Source organism: Natrix helvetica, assembly GCF_964273705.1.
Source record: "Natrix helvetica genome assembly, chromosome: 2".
NCBI lineage: Eukaryota > Metazoa > Chordata > Lepidosauria > Squamata > Natricidae > Natrix > Natrix helvetica.
Genome location: NC_138552.1, coordinates 199,061,523 through 199,072,464, shown reverse-complemented (window position 1 = coordinate 199,072,464; position 10,942 = coordinate 199,061,523).

Here is a 10,942-nt window from a genome sequence, read left to right as displayed (position 1 = left end):
GTAAGTACAGAAAAATTATTGCCTTTAATAAGAAAAACATAAGTTTCAGAACACTATCTCCTTCCTATAGTCCAGAAATGTATAGACTCCCCACCCCAAGCAAAATTAAAAGACAAACCTGTGAATGATGGCTTAGTATTTTTGGTTTTAAGGGGTTTTTGGTGGGCTTATATCTAAGCACAGCACGATTGATTCCTTTCCTTTGCCACAACCACAACTTTGTGAGGTATGCTATGCTAAGAGAGAGTGACTGACCCAAAGTTAGCCAGAGAACTGCCATGACTGAGGAGAGAGTTTAGTCTGGAGTCCTCCAACTCTACCGATTGACAGGGTTCCTCAGAAAGAACAGAAGAAGGGCCATATTGGGATGAATGGAGATTTAACTTATTAGAAGTCTACTCTTCCTGCTTTCCTAAGTTTCTTCTTCCCCAGTGATGAGTGGAAATGTATAACCAATATCTAGTATTCATTTATTTGTCTAACCTCTCTTCATATTCAATGAGTTGGTGATCAACTCATCACATGTTGTTTGCACTGTAGAAACCATGATAACTTCTGATTTTGGAAATTATCTTCCATTCCCATTCCCATCCTCAACAGTTGGCCTCACTTGCTGACCAGGCCTTAGGTTTTGAACCTAAGAAGTGATAGGACTGCTCCATACTTAAAAGGGAGATTTCCCAAGAATACCACGTAAGGGCTAGACAGGGATGTCTGTCATGAAAATACTCTGTTAAGAAGGAAGTGCAAAATGCATCTATGAAGCCAGCAGGATTCAAGTGTAACATGACTAGGGAACCTGACCTTTCATACCACTTTCAGAAATGTAGCCGTGTTAAATCTTTTGCAACAGGATTAGGTGGCAATGGCCCATTTCCTTTTTTACACTGGACAAGCAGGTTACCTATCTATGCAAAAGTATAAATAGGGAAAATCTGACCTTGGAAATCAAAGGGTTGCCCAACTGGTGGGAGGACTTTTCAGTTCCTCAGGCCTATAACCTCAAAATGACGATACCTAAGAATCCGAATGACAAAAGTTACATTCCACTGGAATTCTTTCTTAGAAAGCTTAATATCACTGATTAAACACAGTTACCTCCCCACCTCCACACTATATATGTTAACAGCTATTCAAAACAGGATTATCCATGTCATTCTTAAATGCCACTTAAAGTTTGCTCACTCCTTAAAGCAATTCTGTCTCTCACTTCTTCTGCCTTTATTCCGATTCTTTTGTTCCTTTTCTTCACCTCCTCCAACAGTAATCCTCTCAAAGGTTTATAATAGATTGCGATCTCAGATGTTTATGTAAAAGAAAATAGATTTACCTTTAAAATGCATGTCTCTTTTCTTTCCACTGGGTTTTTATTTTATGAATTTTATATTGTTAGTCATCTGGTGTATCTCATGGGCAGAAAAGCAAAACGATGTAGTATTTCTATCACAATGTAGCTTGAAGAATTCTTATACACTTTGGTTTATGCAACTTGGATACAGAGAATTTTGGCAAACCTGATGGCAGAGGGAATCATATGTCTAATTGGCAAGGAATATTGAGTTCTTCGGAATGTTTGCAATAGTTTGCTTTGGGGAGATCTGAAAGCAAAAACAGCCGTGGAAAGAGATGGAGAAAACTGGAGAGAAACCTTCTTAGGCTACAAAAGCACAATACTACTAAAAATAATTTTAGACAATCTGAGAATGTATGTTGTTGCCCATTTAGTTTATTGGGTGCTTCTAATTCCATTGTGGGTTTTTCCCCCCTTTCTTTCAAAAGTGTAACAATTGCCTCAAGGACTCTAGTGTTTGATGATAGGAGCTGAAGGGGATGGGTTCCTGTGAATTGTATCTAAATAAAAAAGTTAACCTTACATTCTTAAGGCTTTGTTCATAAGAAACCCTTAAGTATTTGATGCAATTGGTTTTTTTTAAAAAAAAAGTGTCCCCAGAGGAGACTGTCTTTCACAGGGCAGATAATTCCTTTTAAAAATGAATTAAATTACAAGCAAAACTGGATCTGAAGTGATCCATAGATCTAGGCTAGTAGGATTGTTTTTAGTATGATGACTGATACTTCTGCATGTTATTTAAAATAAATTAGGGTATCTTTATTTTTGCACGTTATTAGTTTTAGCAGCTTGATAATTTGTACAGGAGGATACTATAGTAATCGACTAATTCCAATGTGTGTGTGTGTGTGTGTGTGTGTGTGCGTGTGTGTGTGTGTGTAGCTCAGGGTTCAACTGTAGAGTTTCTGGTGCTCTCTGATCTTGGTTGTTTGCTTGCAGATGATGTTACTCAGTTGGGTAATGGAACTTCTTCAAGCAAACAACCAAGCTTACAGAGCACCAAGAACTCCACTATTGATTAATGAATTGAAACTAAGTATGATGTTAATTTTCTAATCCCCTGATATATGAAAATATTATTTGTTTGGTTGTTGTTTATAAAATTTATTGGCCTCCCATCTTACCATAGCATAGGGTAATTTACAGTCATATGAGAACAAGCATTTTTGGGGGTGCAATGTTAATGCTTAAATGCCAGATGCAAAACAGATACAGTTAATTTGTAGTACTATTTTTATCAAATGCAATGTTGATAACAAGGCTTTAGATTTGCTCATTTCAATGTCTTCATTTTTGTTCTTCGAAAGCAGTTCTTCTGTCCAGATGAAAATGAGGATTTAGGGAGTCTAGGGTTCAGAAATCAACTTTCAATCAATTTTATAGATATGGAGATTGGTTGTCATGATCCATATAATTCTAATATCTAAAAAAAATGACCCCATCACATATTTTAGCAATATTTGTGCATCTTTCTGTATATATTTATACAAGTAAAAAAATCTTTGAATTGAACATCTGAATTCTTTTGATGTCATGTATAATTGAAGTAAGATACATCCACACAGTTCTTCGCTATCCTTGGCTGATCTCAAAAACCAGAGTAAGATCTGAATAGAACTTTGATGCGATATCATCAAGAAATCGTGGAGTTACAAACCAGCTGGAAAATTTAAAAACAAAATCCCATAAAAACATTCCATATTGTTAAAAAGAAGACAACTTAAACCTTTCCATGTAATCACCAAGGGTTATGCTCAACTTGAAAAAAACTCTACCGTGTATAAATCAACAGATTACAGATTCAGCTTCTGTTTTTCTGGGCTCTAGAAGAAAATGCTTTCTTAGACTCCTTGATAAAATGTTGATTATAATTCTTCCAACCCAACATTGAAAAGAAACACTGCCTGAATCCATCGGTGGATTGATCCTCTTGTTCTTGAGCTATTGATCAACAATTTCACTCCAAATTGTATTTTTATCCCCACTGGCATGGCTGGAATGTTCCTTTTATGTTATGAATGCTTAGATTAGTTGGAGCACAGCAAATAATTGGAGACTGGGACAAGGAGAGAGAATCTTTATATTACTGGTATCTATAGTTTTCCATAGTTATAGGCCAGTGTAGACGAACCTTTTTGGCACCAAGTGCCAAAACTGGAGCGTATGTGCATGTGCGTATGTACATGTGCACCAGAAACTGGAAGAGCAGCTGCCCAGCGCACATACGCGCGCTGGGCAGCTGCTCTTTCGGTTTCCGGCATGCAAATGTGGGCGGCCACCTGGTCTTCTGGTTTCTGCGCATGCGCACGCTGGAAACCAGAAGAGCAGCTGCCTGGTGCACATGAGTGCACAAGGAAGATGATCTTCCGGTTTCCGATATGCACCAGGTAGCTGGTCTTCGTGCGTGCATGCATGACAGAAACTAGGAGATGCACACCAGAAATCGGAAGAGTAGCTGCCTGGCGTGCAACATATGCACCGGGCGGCTGCTGTTCTTGTTTCAGATGCTCCTGCATGCGTCAAGACCAGCTGGCCAGCATGCCGGAACCCAGAACAGCAATGGGCGACAGTTTGCGTGTCCAGAGAGATGGGTCTGCATGCCACTTCCAGCCATAGGTTCGCCATCACAGTTGTAGGCTATGTTTTATATGCATCTATCATCTGAATTGATTGAGTTTCAATTGCAGATCAACTGTCCTACTGACGTCTGGCAGGAATGAAAGTTTGTTTCTCATTGGCCATTTTAACTTTTCGCCAATCACACCTTTCAATTGGGGAATCATAACATTTGGAAGGATACTGGCTGAATTATAAAATCCTCCTCCAGGATCAATCCATATCATCACCAGATAAGATATGAAGATAACTATGTCAGAAAATGATGGCTAATTATTGTATAAATTGTGCTGTGGTAGATCAGAGGAGAAAGGATCATTTAAGCTAGCATCTAAACAGAAATGATCAGCAAATATTTTTGGCTCCTGAAATACAGCAAAAAGAAATACAGCATCTATTGTCCTTTTATCTGCATAAAATAAGATGTGTTTCTTGTTCCTACATTTTTGTTTTCTTCATCAAAGAATTCACCTTAATAGACAAAGATCTAATAAAACAGACTTCCTTTTTAAAAAAAAGACATAGGGGTGTTTCTGGACATTCAGCTCTTTAAAAAATCCATGTCCAACTTGAACTATTACAGGAGGCCATCCAATACTCTTCATATTTTCTTTGGCTATTCCAATATTCAAGCAATTCTTTACTCCAGGTTAACCTTTTTTAAAATAATTTATCAGACTCACATGGCTCAAGAATGATGTTTTTAAGACAAAGAAGGAAAATATTATTTTCTGGCCTTGATTTTGGTGTATTTAGCTCTCTCTTTTTACTAGAGATTTAGAGCCAAACTTGTTGAGATGGTAATCTATATGCTCTTTAGCTACGTAAACAGCCAAAGTAAGAATAGAATAGAACAGAACAGAACAGAATAGAATTCTTTATTGGCCAAGTGTGATTGGACACACAAGAAATTTGTCTTTGGTGCATATGCCCTTAGTGTACAAGACAAGATATATTCATCAAGAATCTTAAGGTACAGCACTTAATGATACATAGGGTACAAATAAGCAATCGGGAAACCTCAATAAGGAAGCCTCAATAGCTTTGGACCCTAGGATTGGAAGAAAAGATTAACTTTTCCTCTATTGAACAATATTACTTCCCATTTTATATTCATTTAAAAATATGATACATATGGTACATGAATTACTCAGATACTAGTTGGAAGACAAATTCTGCAAAGTGCAATCCTCCTAAAATTCTGGATTTGTCTTGTTGATAACTTTCTCCTTCAATAAAGAGGAACCAAAAGATCAATTATCTTTGAAAAGCAGGCAAGATTTAGTTGGGGAAGGAGAAGTAGCAGAAGCATTGGTGATAGTTATCTTATAATGCTAGAGTTTTAGATTTTAAAAAGACTGAAGCTGGTAAAGTTAAATATCCTGGACATGAAACAATCGTATTTTAATAAACAACTGTAAATTGGATTCTTTAACAGAATAAGCTGAAGGAAATCAAGATGGGTTGGGTTCCTAAAAAAGCAATACAAAAAGTTCTATCGGAAATAGAAAAATTGATTTATGTAAAAAAAGAGAGGGATGTAGAGGCTTTCTGTGTGTGTATATATGTCTGTGTGTGTATGTTTATGTATATGTATAAATTACTTTGTGAAGATTTCAACAGACCAATGCAGACTAAAAAAACTAATGGTCATCAAGGGAGGGTACATATAGGTAGATTGGAATTGAAAGGTATTATTAGGTAAACATTTAAAACTGAGAATACTGAATGATAATAAAAAGGGTTCCAGTACAGGTTGTTCTCAACTTACAACAGTTCATCTAGTGATCATTCAAAGCTACAATGGCACTGAAAAAAGGTGACTTATGACAGCTTTTCGTAGTTACGACCTTTGCAGCATCCCCATGATCATGTCATCAAAATTTAGATGCTTGGCAACTGATTTATATTTATGACGGTTGCAGTGTCCCGGGATCTCATGTGATCACCTTCTGCGATCTTTTGACAAGCAAAGTCAGATTCACTTAACAACCATGTTACCAATTTATCAACTTCAGGGATCCACTTAACAACTGCAGCAAGAAAGATTGTAAAACGGGACAAAACTCACTTAATAAATATCTTGCTTAACAACATAAATCTTGGCTCAATTGTGGTTGTAAGCTGAGTTGATATACTACCGTATTTTGGGGAGTATAAGACACACCTTTCCCCCCTAAAAGAGTGTGGAAATATGGGTGCGTCTTATACACCGAATACAGCTATTTTTTGCCTCCCGAAGCCCTGTCCCCGCATCCCATTTTTTGTGAAAAATGGGCTGTTTTTTGCAAAAACGGGGGCATTTTTGCCTTCTCCCAACCCCCAGAAGCACCCTGCAGGCTTCAGCAGGGCTGGGGGAAGGGAAAAATGCCCCGGTTTTGGCGAAAAACTGAGCCATTTTTGCCTTCCCTGAGCCCTGCTGAAGCTTGCAGAATGCTCCTGGGGGCCGAGGAGGAAACTTTTTCCCCCCTGACTTACCTCTTTGAAATCTTGGTGCGTCTTATACACCGGTGCGTCTTATAGTCCAAAAAATACAGTACCTGTATATCCAAAATTTAAAAAAAGAGAATGCAATCAATGTGACAGTTACTAATAAGGAAAGATGGAATTATTCAATTTTAAGGTGCTCATGTTTTCCTAGCTAAATGTGAAGAACAGGATGAGGGAGCAGGATATCATCATCATCATCATCATCATCATCATCATCATTCAATGTTATTCAAATGCTTTACCTCTTAAGGAAGCTAAAATTGCAAGAACTTCAGTGACTGCTAAAGCATAAGACCCATATTTTTTACAGTAGTTTCTGCACATGCCTGCACACAGAAACACATTTATGAATGAAGGCAAATATACGTGTCCCAGGATCATGTTGCACCAATCTGGGTCAATCACCAGGAAGAGAATTTTAGTCTTTTGAACTTTCGGACTCGTGCTGGAGCCATCCTCAGGGAAATTCTCTCTATTGGAATGTGAGACAGAAGTACCCTGAGAACGGACTCTGGCAAGAGTCCGAAAGCTCAGAAGATTAAATCTCTGGTCCCGGTGATTGGCTCAGATTAGATCCTACAAACACAATTTTTCTAAGACACTCATATTTAAAATGCAATCTCTTGAAGTGAACTTATTTAAAGTATTGATCTCTTGTCTGGCTCAAGCTTGACAGTAAAACATCTTCTAAATCTGTAGAGAATCCAGGAAGAATTTCAAAAAGACAAGATAAATCATCTTTGGAAGCAAGATGTTAAAAGAACCCTGTTGTTGATAAATTGTCGGTTTACTAATGGAACTACTGAACTAAGATTCTCCTTAAATTATTTTTCTTTACTTCTGGGTATGGTGATTTCCTCCAGTTATCATAGCAAATAGACACACCTCCCTCTTTTTTTTGGCTGAAATATGATCTATGAATGCATTAGTGATGTCTAAATATTGTTCCTAATCCTATTTTTATGACATGACTGTAGTACTGCCATCATCACATTTTGACACAGCTTGCCAGTAACAGAGCAGTGTTAACCGATGCATACCCAATTGTGATACTTATGTTATCATATTTTTAAAATAAACATCGAGTTATGAATATGAGGGGTTTTTTAAAACACAATTTTCGGTGCATTCAAGGCAATTGCCCCAGAGAACCATGAATTGCCTTGTCAAGTTGTGATTGCAACATGTAAAGGCAAACATTCCAAAAATAAGTGGGTCAACACTCATTGATATGATGTGACTGTAGCTCTTCTGTCAGTGTGACCTCAGAAAGGTCAAAGCCCAGGGGGCCTAAGTATATCTCTCAAAAGCAAAAATTTAATATATGTTATGCTTTTATAACAAAACAAGGATTATCAGAATAGCTACAAAGGGTTTTTGTGAATGCTTATCTGGGGGAGTTACGCAGAGGATCTGAATTATTTAAAAACAACTTTAAGGTAATCTTGTTTTAGATAAAGCTGAGAACATTTCTTTTGTTATTTACATCAGACAGACAAGTCTGATTTCAAACTAGGACACTTAAGAATAACCATTGAAAACATTTTGTACCTTTTAAACCTGGGCACACTTGGCCAAAATCTCAATAAATACAATTTAAAAATGTAATGAATTCAAGAATAGACTATAAGCAAGAGTGTTAAAACAATGACAAAATGAAATAACAGTAACATGTGCTATTCTAATTGCTGAAAATTCAATTATTCTGCAAGCCCTAGTAAGGAGCCCACTTTTTAAAAAAAAATGGAATTAAGATTAAATACAAAAAGATTGAATTATTAAAAATAGCCACATCAACCAGCCTTAAAATGGACTAAGAAGATAATGAAGTGGTGGATAGCTTCCACTTATCAGCAGATAGAGGAATCAGCAGCCAGGGGCTTAAATCTTATGAATGATTTGAAAAATGGATATGGATTCTAGAACAAATCAACTCACAGCACAGGTAATCAGACTCAAATTATATTTCAAACACATTATATGAAGTTCTAGTTCTCTGGAGGTCAACAGGACTGGGAAAGATGGAAGGAAAGAGAATGGCCAGCAGCAAGTTGGACAGGTTCAATAACATTGATAGTAGATGCACTGTTGGAAGAGCTAAAGGACCAACTTGAAAACAGAACTTCCTGGAGAAAATCTACCTGTATGGTTGCTAAGAACTGACACCAACCTGAATTATTTATTGTATTTATTTATTGTATTTATAGACCGCCCCCTCTCCCCGAAGGGACTCGGGGCGGTGAATGCACTTAAATGAGTGAATGCACTTAAATCACATTACAAATGATTTCCAAGCAAATCTGTGAATGCTAAACAAAATTTTGCTTATTATGTCTATTAAATGGATAAATAACAGTAGTTTAATGTTTAGTATATATTTGACACTACCTTATACTCACCATGTGTATCTTTGTGAATTCAGTAGCATTATACTCAAGCCCTTTTGTTAAAACAAAACATTTTAAAGAGTGGAATATAAATAACTACAGCACAAACAGGAAAAATAATGAAAAAAAAAGGAATCTACAGACTACATATTGATTAAAATAAACAGAAGAAAACGGAAGAAAAAATAAAGAAAGAAAAATGAAAGAAAAGAGATCTATTTACTATCCATATTAAGAATACATATGGTCTAAATTTAGTTATAAGCTTCAGGGCTGAATTTTATTATTATACACTGCCCAGTGTCTCCTTTGGGGGATATGAGCAACTATATAAATTAATTAATTATATAATTCTACATTGATACTACATGGATCCCATGTCAAATACTTGTGACATATACACAGCAGACTTTGATAATTCACTCTACAAGGGTCTTTTCAATGAACAACCAAAAAAATGGAAGTATCTAAATAGGAAATCGTGATTTTTCAGAGCCCTTTTAAGCATAGAACAAACAGAGGAAAACCATGATTTTCCATGTAGAGGAATTACTCTGTCCAATAACGCTCCTCATCCTGCCTCTATAATCCCACATTAAAGTTTCATTGATCATGCCATATGATTAGCACCAGGTAAAATCAAACAGATAATGGATTTGTGTTTGTCTGGGTAGTGTTGTTTATCTGGATGGTGGCACTCAAAGCAGCTTAGCGGAACTCTTTTAGCCAATTCTGTTTGAGGTTTCTGGCAATCTTTTGACAAGATCAGTAAAAACCGTTCTGTACATTCCTTATTCCTTATCCATTGGTCTATTGTTGACTTGTAATCCTGTTAGCAATGCAAATAGAATTAACACTCCCAGAAAACAAAAAGACTATCCCACGACAATAACCCTTATCTGGGCAAAGTTATCATCATGACTTGGAATATTTTAAGCAGAAGATGTTCCAAAAATGCAGGAGATGGTACATTCATGAAGAAAATTTTACTACCTGTCAAGGATTACTTCAGCTTCAATCACAACAATACACAAGCACACAATAGATGCAAACTCAAGGTAAACCACACCAAACTCGATTGCAGAAAATACGACTTCAGCAACAGAGTGGTCAATGCCTAGAATGCACTACCTGACTCTGTTGTTACATCCTCAAACCTCCATAACTTTAATCTTAAACTGTCTACTGTTGACCTCACCCCATTTCTAAGAGGTCAGTAGGGCGTGCATAAGTGCACCAGCGTGCCTAATGTCCCAGTCCTAATGTCCCCGTTTATTTGTACCCATTTCCTGTGTTCTTATTCATGTTTATTCTTATTCATAAAAACTTATCATGTAACTGTGGGTTGTGTGTGTGTGGCTGTTGCAACTTTGAAAACAGGTCATAAATAGCTCTGGGAGGTGCATTGTAACTTTGAATAGTAGTAAATAACCAGTTTTAAGTCAAGGACTACCAGTATAATATTTAGATATTAATAAATGGAAGCCCCTGGATTGGCATTATTTCCTTTTATTCAAATCTGGGAAAAGCAGTGTCTTAAATAAGACTAGAATATTTTATTATATAATGGTGGATTAAATGTTTAATGAATACTGTCTTATACTTTGCAAACTAATAAGCCCATTTCTTTGTCTTTAACATTTTTTCTTGTTGGTATGAATGCTGCTAAGTGGGTACTTTTCAACTAGAAAATATGGTGGACAGCAATCTCCAATCCAACGTTCTCAAGATATACTGGACTACAACTCTCATCACCTTCAACATTGGCTGCTGGTGATGGGAATTGCCAAAAGTCCTGACACACTAATTGCAGATGTGTCTGTTGAAAGATGCTATACATATGTCTCTTAGATAAGAATACTAAATGACTAAAGTCCCTACACAGTAAGAAATGCAGTCTCACAAATCTGAGAGACAGAAGTGGTGGTTTTTTAAAAAAATCATGTGCGTGTTTATTTCCAAAAGAGTATGGATAGTCATTTGATAAGCTTTAATTTGGATATGGCACTAAGAATGGGTTGGACCTAAGTGGCCCCTTCCAACTCTATGATTTTTTTTTTGTAGATAGAGGGTATAATTTTATGTAATTCCCAGTTAT